At 42.7% G+C, this 12,693-nt stretch overlaps 1 long non-coding RNA gene across 3 annotated transcripts in view; it reads left to right on the top strand.

The window, feature by feature from the left end:
- Positions 1-2,390, top strand: part of LOC111961079 (uncharacterized) — a 28,249-nt gene extending 25,859 nt beyond the window's left edge. For 2 of the 3 annotated variants that reach the window (XR_002876927.2, XR_002876928.2), the window contains exons 2-5: positions 1,312-1,490; positions 1,742-1,857; positions 1,982-2,028; positions 2,272-2,390. This is a non-coding gene — a long non-coding RNA (uncharacterized lncRNA). Of the gene's footprint in view, positions 1-1,311; positions 1,491-1,741; positions 1,862-1,981; positions 2,029-2,271 lie in introns of all 3 variants that reach the window. The other variant, XR_002876929.2, reaches the window with a different exon arrangement.
- The last annotated feature ends 10,303 nt before the right edge of the window (positions 2,391-12,693 follow it).

Below are 12,693 nucleotides of genomic sequence, written 5' to 3'. Positions count from 1 at the left end.
CAACTAGCCTACCTGGTTAAATTAAGATGAAATAAAAAATATAAAAAATATTTCTCATTCTCATCCCACCTTCCTCACACATCTAGGAGAAGTGACAGGAACTGGCAAAACAAAGAAAGCTTTAAAGTCTCGGGTGGCAATGAAAATGTCCTTAGCCTTATTTCAGTTATTGGGCTTTAATCATAATTACTTTGTAATTGGTGTCTATGATTAGATTAGTTGTAATAAAGTCAACCTCCCCTTTTTTAAAGGATTAAGGCGAATAAAAAAGCAGCCATTAAAAAGTGTTCATTCTAAACTCTGTAGATGAGGGTGGGATGGTGGATAGAAATGTAATCTTGTAAAAAAGAAGAAAAAAACGATGAAGAAAAAACGTTGACTTGTTGGGAATGCAAATCAGCCCAATCGCATTTTATGCTAATAAAAGGAATGGCAAAACATTTCAATGTATTCTTGTCTTGTTACAGCCAGGCTAAGAGCTTCTAAATCCCTACCATTTACCAAATTAAACTAATTTAAAGTGCTTCCAAAAGGCACATCTGTAGGCTGACGTTTGTCCCAAGCCTTGAGAGTGGGCTGCTAAAGCATTCAGCATTCCATTGATCCTTGAATAGTCATGCCTGTCATGGAGCCATATCAACCATTATCATTCTAATTTTACTGCCTTTCTTGGCCCCTAATCTAATTTGCAATGATGCTGGAGCATTTCCTGAGGCCACTGCACTTTCTTCAGAATTTCAACAAGGGCATTAAAGCCCCCCAATTTACATTAATGAAGTGCACATTTAATTAAACAGTGACTGCCCCTAAAAACCAACTAATCCCTTTGAATATATATATATTTCAAATGTAACCTTTATTTAACTAGCCAAATCAGTTAAGAACAAATTCTTATTTACACCGGCAAAACCTAGACGACGCTGGGGCCAATTGTGTGCCACCCTATGGGACTCCAATTATGGCCGGTTGAGATACAGCCTGGAATCAAACCAGGGTGTCTGTAGCGACGCCTCAAGCAGTTTGTGACACCTCCTCCGTTGATGCCAGTCTCCCTCGACTCCTATGAAAAGGCCATGCCATCATGAGGCCTCTGATAGTGACCTGAGTTGCTGCCCTGATCCACAGACAACTTCATCAACAATGTCAGTTAATGTGTATTATGCCAAATAGGAAAAGTTCTATAAAAAAATACCCGGCTTGAGAAACTAGTAGGTTAATTCCCCAGCCAAGCAGATACAACTAGTACAGTCATTTTGGTTGTGAAGTACATTAGCAAAAATCTTTGTCCTTTCTTATATCACCATATCACAGGCCCTCCCAGTCAACACCACCTCATATGACTGCCTGCTGCAGTTGTTCGAGAGATGTCCAGTCTGCAGCCGAACATGCAGCATAAAGAAGACCAGCAAGGGGCCCCTCGTCCGGCCAGCAACCTTCACCTGTCAGCAGCAACAGCTTTCATAAGCTCATCATTTGTACAAATACAGAAGGTAACCCACTTCATTACTTTTGATACATTCGATAACCAATTGTTGGTAATTATCTGCTTCTTAGATGCATATAATGTCCAGGGCACTACCTAGCCTAGTGGAACCAGCCTCATCGCCATTCTATTTCACTTCACATTTGATGATATCTGAAGTGAAATAGAAAGGCGATCAGGTTGGTTTCACCAGGCTATTCATAACCACCATTGATAATGTAATCAGTGCTCTGTGTGTGTATGTGTGTGACCGACTAGCATTTTTGATGAGGGGCCAGGAGCTGATCTACGCTGCTATACCCATCAATGGGGCTCTGGCAAAGACCTCACCTCCAGCCTCACCTCTTGCCGGTCGTCGATGGGGAGAACAAAATGTAGGTAGGTTTAGTCTGACCTGTTCAAACTTCAACATAGTTTATATTTGTGTGTCAGATATCACCTATCCAGAACTGCCACTGGTAATAGAACAGTGACTGTGTGTACTGTATGTGTTCACAGATGCATGAGTTGCAGAGAGACCTGGCGCTCAACACATCCACAATGAGGTAATTACTAATAATACAGTACAGCACAACTGTCCAGTAATAGCAACACACTTTTCATTCTATGTGTCACTGATGAACACTGACTCAACTCTGCCTATTTCTACAGATGGACTGGGGGGGGGGCTTTTGCCAGACCATAATTGTGTAGTTTTTATCTGACCTGTTCAAACTTTAACATAGGATAGGTAATACAGTAAAGTACTAACTGCCATTGGTAATAGAACAGTGACTATGTGTTCACAGAAACATGTATGGAGCCAGCACATGGAGACTTGCAAGATGATGTGATGAAGTCCAGACTGACAGATGGTCTCGATACTGGTGTCTCTGAATGGAGAGATACCTATCACTCTGCATATACATTTTATTAAACACAACTTTTACATGTTTTGTCTTTTTTTAAATTATTGGATTGAATGGTATCAGTCAATATGGGGAGGGAGAAATCCTGGGATTTCTGCACCAGGATCAGGGAACTCCTGTTGTATACGGGACGCCACACAGGAAGGTATGACCACTCTGACCACTCTGTTTGCCAAGGTAGCCACATTACCACCAGACAAAATGCCGATAGGCACAGTGTCTGTACCGGCTGGGAACTACAATGAAAGGTGCACATTGTTATATTAGCATGACACTGCTTCTATGGTATTATGTAAAGGGTTGTTTATTCTTCATGGACCTGTTACTACATTTGAAAGTTATCACTTAGAATATCTACATACTGTAAATTAAGCAATTTCATTCTTCTCATATTACTCTGTAGGCTACTGACCTATTTAAAGCTTCTTCCGGCATCTCACTATTCATCTGCCTGTAGTTATTGAACTCAACCTGCAGGAGGTTTGTTTGTTGTGATTGAGTGGAAGGAAACAGCTGCGGGCAAGGTTCTGACAGATAGGCATGTCTTGTTTGTGACACTCCCAAGAAACATCCACATCAAACCACACCCTCAAGCCAACTCACGTTTGGCTTCTGTCATGGCCGCCAGCATTTCTTGAGGAGCAAGCCAAAAAACGAGGCCAAATCAGCAGGTGCAGTTCCCCGTTAAGGGGGAAAGGAAGGAGGAGAAGTGGTGGAGGAGAGATGGAGGAGTTGAGCAGGTTGAGAGATGGAAGATTGGAGGAAGAAAGATGGACAAGGAGAGCTGAAGCGCTCAAATGGGGTGGGAAAGGATCTCCTTTTCAAGTGTTCCATAGTAATGTCAATGATCTCCAGCCACTGAGGACCTCAACGTGTCCCTATCTTCTCTCACTATGTTTCTCCAGGAACCAGATAATCCCATAGAAGGTCATTGGGGGACTGATCATCTAAAAGACAATGTATTGTTTAATTTTTGTGTTTCTCTTTCTTCTAAAAGTATGTAGTGTCTGTCTCAAGAGTCCTAAGCAAACACCTGCTATAATTCAATATTAAAATTATTCAACGAGATAATGTTTTTCAGTACCCTTGATGAGAACAGTAGCTATCCCATCCCATGGAGTTGAATAACAAATTGTTTTTAGACATTACTTCCTGTCCATTGTGATTGGCTTAACTGTGACTATTCTGTTCGATGTCTGGCATCTCCTTCAGACAGGGATTAAGAAGAGAACGCCTTGGTCAGGGCTGTCTGCCAATCAACAGGGGCTTGGACCTTTTTGGACTCCCCCCGCCGCCGCCACCACCCTCTTCTGTGTGTCAGAATTTTCCCCCTTTCCCTCATCGCTCTCCATGATAGGGCTGGGGGGAATAAGGGAGGAGGGCCAGTACCAATGTCCTGGGCTGCTGAGAATGGGGGAGGCCAGATTCAGTTTGGGTGGTATGGAGGGGGAGAAAAGGCCCTGTTTTGAGACTGAGTGGTGCTCTCTGGACTGGAACAGCGGGGGGAGGGGGGGGGGCAGACGGGACACAATATCCTCCGCTCCACTCGCAACGTGAAAAGGCAAAAGTTATAAATTCATCTATTTGCTCTCTGCTGACCCCAGCTTTCAGGCTGATCCATGCAGGGAGTGGAGGCTCAGACACAATGCATGAGCCTGTCACAATATTGAGCAACATTGAAAAGAGTAAGAAAGACCACCAGATGCTTTATTGTCTTTGCCATTTCCACATAATTAGCTGGGAAGAAAAGTTCCTGCTCTGGTTTAATCGCGCCGAATGAACTTGAGGATTGCCATTCTTCCTGACGACACCAGAAAGGGCAACCACTGTTCGGCCCCTGTCCTCTTCCTCCTCCTCCACTTCCCCTGTACGTACCCTGTGAGTATCCTGGGGTCTCTCTGCCAAAAATGTGTTGGTGGAAAGTTTAACTGTGCGTGACAGATGGGCGTGAAATTGGTTAACACACACACGCTCGCACGCACACACACACACACACTCACACAGAGGCTACTGGCTGCGTTAAGGCAGCTGACCTGCACCATGCTGACTGTTGGTGTAGTTTAACAGATTAGGCAAATCAATCTGTTAACACCTCCCAACATTAACTTGGGCAGGCTGATTTAATGGGTCTACACTGATGGCTAGGCCCTGTCATTAGTTAAGACTTCATATGCAGCACAATCAAAGGGACGTTAGTGTATTGATGATGTATAATTTGCTTTTGATATGCGACCTGAAAGTTGTCCTCAGTTGATGATCTTAATAGTTACTAATTATGAAGAAATGATGAATAGATTAAAAATGCATTAACTTCATTGACTTAAACTACTCAATCACTCCGGCTGGCGTATAGTTCAACTTCTAAGTAACTTTGGGTTGCTGCTAAGTCGTCATCTCCAACATTGTGACCTTCCATTACGGAACTTTGCTTTGGTGTGGATTAAGGCTAGTAACCGAAAGGTTGCAAGTTCGAATCCCCGAGCTGACAAGGTACAAATCTGTCGTTCTGCCCCTGACCAAGGCAGTTAACTCACTGTTCCTAGGCCATCATTGAAAATAAGAATTTGTTCTTAACTGACTTGTCTAGTTAAATAAAGGTTAAATAAATTGAAAAACATTTAAAAGGGCTATACCAGGGTTCCCCAACGGGTGGCCCGCAGGTGGTTTTAAATCGCCCCCCCCCCCCGAGCAAAAATATATATATATTTTTTGTACATTTTCATTGTAGGACATAAAAGACTGTAAAAACACCAGGAAATCAACTCCAAATGGTTTTAATTTCAGAAATCTGTTCCCTACTATTCCCACGCATAACAGAGACACACGTGATCTTACACACACGTAAGCAAGGTATGAAATTATTATGTTTTAGTCAAATATGATATTTGTTTGGGCTTCTTGCGGTCAATTTGCAGTCTAACAAATTATTTTTTGTGATTATGTTCCGGCCCCACGACCATCCACTAAAATTGTCCCGTGGCTGAAGCGGGTTGATGATCCCTGGCCTATGAATTCATACACGTTGTGTTCCTCCACAGTATTCACCTGTCCTTTTTTCATATGGGGATTGTGTTTCTGCTTGCTGATGAATAGTCTATTAACCTATGAGCAATTGAGCCTATGTATTGAATACATGGAATTGGCTTGTGACGATACCAGCGGTGAATATTCTGCACACAATGTGCTTATTTTCCATTTTCCTCTTCATTAGGAATAATATTTGATTTGATGTAGACATTTGGTGAAATATGCATAAGAGGAGAGTAATTACCCATAATTCTGCACCTTTTGATAGTTCGAATTTTGATCATCATGATTTAGTGACTGCAAATAAAATGTATTGATTTTTAAAAGACAGACTAACTTTATGTTTTGTCTGCTTGGACTACGGTTAAGTTAATTGTTTTGTGGGCAGTTGGGTCCTTTTGATGAATGTATTTGCAATTTTTACGGTATAATATAGTTTTGAATAACGTATTTATGTTTTGAGAAGGCAACTACATTTTGAAAACACATTGACTGTTTTGAAAAAGTCCACAGAGTGCTTTCTTTTGGACTCTGTTTTGAAAATCGACAACATTGTTCCAAAGAATTATTGTACGCGATTGAGAAAAACTGGAATATCTTATTATCTTATTGCCTAGAAACCCCAGCATAACAACATTTCAGTGAATCCAAAATAAATATGACGGTACATATTCAATAGATTTACAGCAAATTGTCAATATATAACAAAATATAAGGGAAGATCTGCTAAACATTTGTAAAGGTTTTGCTTCGGGTGGTCAGTATTTTAAGATGCTAACGCGTTGAGGCAGCTCTCCTCCTCTGATCTGCCTGCATGGTGTTCAAGTGGTGGTGACTACTTACTCCACCACTGGAAGAGTGGCCAGTCATCCTCATAATCTCATACCACAGCTCTCCCTCTGACAATAGCAGGAGGAAGAAGAGCCAGGAAATGGGGAACAGAAAAGCCACCTTAAGATGTGTGTGCATGAATCCAAAAGATCAATTCAATCTATTGCAGCTGGCTGTGCTTTAGCACTCCATACACAAGCACCCTACCCTAAACTTCCCCCTCAGTGAGTCAGTGAAAGGGAGCGTGGGATGAATGGGCCACTTTATTACAGCGTGCCATGATCGGTCAAACGGCAGTGCCGGGCCCATTCTCTCCCCTTCAGATCCATTATTAACCAGGCTTTAGGGGGGCTTGTAAAAGTGTTCTCTCCACAGGGGGAAGTGGGGGGTGGCTGCATAACAAAAATCAGTCTCGAATTAAAGCCCCCGCCGACAGACCGAGCCCAAAAGACTGTGGGTGGGCTAGCTACTGTAGGTACCCGCCTGACCTGAACCCCGTTGTGACAGAACATTCCCACCGTCTTTTAGCCGACCCTGGCCTGGCCTAACCGCCTCTATGGGGCTCTATGGGCCCGACAGCTTCATGGGCGAAGAAGATGCTAACTATTCACTAATGCTACAACTTCATGCCAGTTCTCCATTATAAAACATGCTGCATGTCTCTTCAAACTCCAATCATACATTGTGGTTTGATTACTGGTGAAAGGAACATGACAGTTTCACATTAACATATTAGATGTTTAGGACAATATTGTAGCTTTTCTGACTGATGGTTCCAGTGTGTTTAGGAACAGAGGGCTTACCACAGAGGTGAACATGGCATGAAATCAGCCACAAAAGGAGAGGCAGCGGGTGAGCAAACACCAAGCAGGCAGTGATGAGAGCGACAGAGGGAGGACAGAGGGAGACTGAAGAGACAGATGTCCACAAAAAAGACCTGAGAGGAGGAGGTTAACCTGATCAGGACAAGGATGAGCAGATACCAGGAGTGAGAGACAGAGAATAGGAACAAATTGAAAAGATGTGAGGAGCTAGAGGCCAGACAGACTGACTGACTGACAGACTGACTCTGGGAGGTCTGGATGAGGAGAAGGGGAAGATGAGATATGGTGGCTGAGTAAAAATGTGGAGGAAAGAGTGGAGGAGGGTTTTTTGGGGGGGTGAAGTTGGGAATGGAGGGTGCAGGGGGGGGTTGCATGTGTAGGGGGTTGGGGTGGTGGTGGCGGGATGGGGCAGGGTGTGTAAAGCCAATGAATAAATCAGGGCCTGGTAACAGTAGCAAAATAATAGGGCGGTGGGAGGGGACCGGGGCTGAATATGCTAAAGTGTTTTTCTTTCTGTAGAGAGAACAGGACTGGTCCTTTGCAGCTGTAACACTTAGCAGACAATGGCAACTCAACAGATGGGGAGAGTTTGGTAAAAGAAACTCAGTGTGGCTTAGTTAAGGAGAACACCGCCCCCAAGTCCTCTCCAGCCAATCCCACAGACAGACCTGCTGTGTTGTGTGTCTGCTTTGGCAGGTGTCCTCTGACGGGGAACATCACTCAGCTCAGGCTCATGCCTTTCACCCAGAAGGTGTAACAGTTTGCCTCCTGATTTCACAGGGGTGTGCCTCATTGTTTTCAGAGGCTACTATTGGTAAAGGCACTGAGGTCCAGGCAGGGGCTTTATATGTCCCTTGCTAATCCTTATCCTATTCTCTGAAGACATGTAAGGAAATGATAAAGCCACAGCTGTCTCATCATGATATTCTCATTTAGAGCACACAGAACGTTTCTACTGTGTGTGGCGGGAGGGGTTTGGACAGACACATATCCATGGAAGAACTTTATTTTATCTGTCGGTTCTGGAATTGCATATAAAGTGCTAAAATTTTTCCCTGAAACAAGGCTGGATCTGATTTTAAACATGGAGACTTAGGGAAGCTTAAATTATAGCAATTTAATCAACACTTTTACAGTTTTACAAGTCTTCAAGCCCAGCCCCTAATCTGTAGCGTGTCATAGTGTTTGTGAACAGAATATTAATATACGAATGTGGATCACTGTACAGAATCAGAATCAAACGTTAATGTATGACTTCTTGATGGAACATGAGCCAATCTGTAATTTCACAACATAACGGATTGCTGGAAAAAAGATCTGTGAGCCATAGTTTGTTCATTTTTCTTGTGCATGGTCACACACTTACCCTACAGATGGATTGACCCAATCTGACATCCACACATTCAGGGATAATATTCTAGATCTATGTCTGAACACCTCCATAAAAGCACTTGGGATGACATACTACAAGATAAAGACCCCCCCTCTCTTGATGATGTATATTGTATTGTAATAGTTGAGTAGAAGAATCAGATCCACATTTTTCAGGGTTTTTTTCTCTCCCATTTGTCCTCTACAGTGGTAGTTCACACTGTGAAGATGAGAACGGTATTAAGTAGAGAGGTCTGCGCTCAAGAAAAAAGACAGGTTAAGTGTTTTTGCATGGTTTTATTTCTATTCAAATATACAAGAAACCAATGTACTGTATCACATATAATTAATTTGCTTATCCACGTCTGTTATATATCACACAAGCCAGATAGCAAACAAAGCAATTGGCCTAGCCTTACATTCTCAGATGTTAATGTAAATTCACATATACAATGTTGAATAAATAATGTTGACATTTACACGTCAGACACGTGGTTTTCAGACACATGGGTGAAGTTTCACATGTACATTTTTTGTTGTTTTTTCCTCGTGAATTATTTTTTCTCCATGTGTTTATTTTTCACCACTTACAGCTATATCTGGTCTCCCATCCAGGGACCGACCAGGACCGACCTTCCCGACGCAAACCAGCAGTGGGATGGATGCAGGGTAATATGTTTCCGGAAGGAATGTGACAAAACTTGCAACTGGAAAAATGCCAGCGAAAGCAAAGGCCAGGGTAACATATCCAAAGATAGGGAAAATTGCAGGAAAGTGGGAGGCCTTTTATTTAATCGTGTTGTCATAAAAATCTTTTCACAGATTTGTCTTTTTTTTGCATCCATTTACAACTTATTTGTTCTCGTATTTCGAAATGATTTCCTTGCAATATTTTGTTTTGCTATCAATACTTTTGGGGTTTATGTTTTGTTTTCAATGTCATTATTTTTGTTTGTAATGCTACAAATCTTGCTCTCGACTTCACAAGTTTTGCTTGATATGAATTTTGCTTGATATTAATGACACAAAGGTCACTCACTCACTGAAGTATTGCACCATATAATAACACTATTACATCATTAAAGGTGTTTAAAGCGGCATTCCTTAATTTAAACATGAAAACTGTTCTCCACACCACAGTTTCAGTAAAAAGCTGAGGGATGGGGCTGGAGAAATGCAACCACCGTCAAATCCATAAACTACGTTATAGATGCAAGGACTGACCATCCATGATATAAAATTATAGTTTTAACCGTTTTTAGTGGTTGTTTATATTTACTTTGTTTACAAACATTGGAGCAAAACAAGTTTATATTTTGGCAGTGACCTTCACATAGCAGAACTACAATATGTCGCCACATTTTCACATGTGGAGTTCTTACATGTGAACCTGCAAATGTGATTTTCATGTGATTGATTTTCACATGTAAACTTGCAATTCCATATTTTTTAATGCAATTCACAAGTGAGGCGAAAACATGTAATTCTCCTCACATGTGAAAAGGCGGCGTTAACAGGTACATTCTAAATGTAATACTTGTGAAAATATGGTTTCATGTGTGAAATTTAACTTCAACATGTGAAAACAGCTATTTCACATGTGAAATCTGTAAATTTGACATGTGTATTTTTTACAAGGACTCTTATGCTCTCATGCTGCTAAATCTACATCTCTTGAGTCTAGGGACGTTGAGGACATCTGAGTTAATCACTCTGTCTCTGCTTTTGGCTTGCGCCGTGCGTTCACTCGTTCCCGCTCTAAATCGCTCAAACCGATAATGATATTTCCCCTCATTGGGATAAGGGCCTCTTACTCTTCCCTGTGAAGGTTGAAATTAAAAGTGAGGTTGTCGTTAGAAGGAAGGACAAACCTTCCGGTGTTATCCCCCGTTCCTCAGTTGGTGATTGTCTTTGAATGAATTATGAATGGATATTTCTTTTAACTGAATTAGCCAGGATGCATGGACATGAAGGAAAGCTTGATTCGGAGCTTTGTAGAATCCCATTAAGAACAGCTTCGTTAGGGCGGAGCCCCGCTAATGACATGCAGAAGGCTTGGAACGGCCACAGGTCTGCTTATATTGTGGCTGATTCATGGAACTTTGATTGCTGTGTAGAATTGGATTAAAGGATCATCTTGGTTCCTAAACACTGCATAAAAATAAATGGCTTATGCCCGTGCCAAACTATGAGCAGTTGCACAGCCGCCTCCTGCTTTGCATACATCAGCGCGTCGCACAAGGAGAGGTGAAAGGCAACTTAAAGTTCACGCTTCCACTGTAAAACGGCTCTGCTGGGATGATCATGTTGTACCCCTTGTGTTGCACCTCTTGTAATGTTTGTTCCTCAAAGGTATCTTTCTTGCACTTTTTTTTACAATAGAAAATGGTATAAAATGTTGACAAAAACCACAGCATAGAAAGATAAGATACAACTAAATGCCCAGGTTTGTCATGTCATTCAGTGGGGTTGATGAAAGTGATTATGATGGTTTAAGATACTCTCTGCTCTACGCTTTAAGGCTGGGCGCTCAAACCACTGGCCTGCCTCTCTTCAGGGTCTTGGGACTCTTTAAAACGAGATGATTATGATCAAACTCACTGAATTAATGACACATTACATACAGGCACGTGTGGAGAGTAAGCCGCACAACCACACTGGGCTTTGGCATGAGGAGCAGTATCTCCCAAGGGTCAAGGGTCAAACCAAAATCACAGATGGGTCATCAGCAAACCACCGTCCCCATTCAGAGACCCACCCCTCCTCTCTCCTATAGCCCCCACACCCTCCAATTTATGAGCGATATATTCATTACCCACCATCCCTGCGCACTTGATTAAAGATCAGGCGTCCATGACTGTCACCCCTGCTCACCGTGACATCTCCCTCCCGGCCTAATGTCTCAACGTGGATCCCGGACATCAAAACCCCCCCCCCGGTAACCCTCCCACCCCCACTTCCTGTGTGTCCCTGCGTGGCGGTGTGTGTGGATCATGTGACAGGGGTTATTAATGGCCGTAGTCTCTCCGCCACTTGACACGTTGCTCCAGCTGTCACTCTGCTAGTGAGGCCGTATGAGTCTTGGTCTGGGGTAGTGCCAGTGGCGGGCTGACCCATCCGTCACTGTCAGCGCCAGCCTGGTGATGAATGGTTCGGGGATCCACACCGTGGACAGAGGGGAGAGGTGTGTGTGTGGGGCGTGTGTAGGGGGTGTATGTTTGGGACGTGCGTGGATGTGTGTTTCGGTGTGTGTGTCGGCATATATGTGTGTGTGTATAGGTGGGGTGGACCCAGTGATGAATTGGTCTGGAATCCGCTGTGTGGACATTAGAAAGGTGCATTATGGGTAAACACTACCTGATACTCCCAGGTCTTTTCTGCCATACATATGCCAAATACTGTGTGCCAAACCACTGTCCACCACGCAACATCTTTGTTGTCCACGCAATTCACTTTAGTCACTTTCTCTTCATTCAGAATCAGCACACATTTTTTTAGTTACTCATAATATTTACACTTACTTACCAAAATCCTCACCTGTTGCAACTACCTGACCGCTAACTTTCTAAACCTCACACTATTCTCTAGCGCCATATCCAGTCCCATGTTCCATATCTGTATCCCCTCTCAGTCTCACTCACTAGCAGTGGCATGCTATCCCTGCATCTCTTCCTCCCTCCATTCCTCCCTCCCTTTCTTCTTCACTCGCGCACAAACACAAAGGATTCCATACTAATGTAATTGTATCACTAATTATGCATTTAATTCAGTTATAAGGAGCTAACAGCTCCCTCAGTGGCAGCTTATACTGCTAAAAGGCAATTCATCCCTGAGATTGAGAAATCTAATTAGAAGGAAATGCTTAGCGGAGAAATCCTTTCTGAGGATAATCCTGTTTGCTGGCATTAACATCCCAGCTGTGGCTGCTGTTTGCCCATTATGAGTGTGTGTGTGCGTATGTGTGCATTTGAGTGTGTGTGTGTATGTGTGTGTGTGTGTGTGTGTGTGTTTGCATTTGAGGTTGTGTATGTGTACGTGCGCATGTGTGTACTGATTTTCCTTGTTTTTTTTCTGAGCAGCACATGAATACCTTTGGGATCCTCATCTGTTCACCTTCAGGTCTGAACTCAGTGATATCATGATATTATTATCTATGAGGTCTGAACTCAGTGATATCATGATATTATATTATCTATGAGGTCTGAACTCAATACCGAGTTCAAACTCAAGATAATAGTATCATGATATC

The sequence above is a fragment of the Salvelinus sp. IW2-2015 genome, linkage group LG4q.1:29 (assembly GCF_002910315.2).
Source record: "Salvelinus sp. IW2-2015 linkage group LG4q.1:29, ASM291031v2, whole genome shotgun sequence".
Lineage (NCBI taxonomy): Eukaryota > Metazoa > Chordata > Actinopteri > Salmoniformes > Salmonidae > Salvelinus > Salvelinus sp. IW2-2015.
The sequence above is the reverse complement of the archived record's forward strand: the minus strand, read 5'-3'. Positions and strand labels throughout refer to the sequence as shown.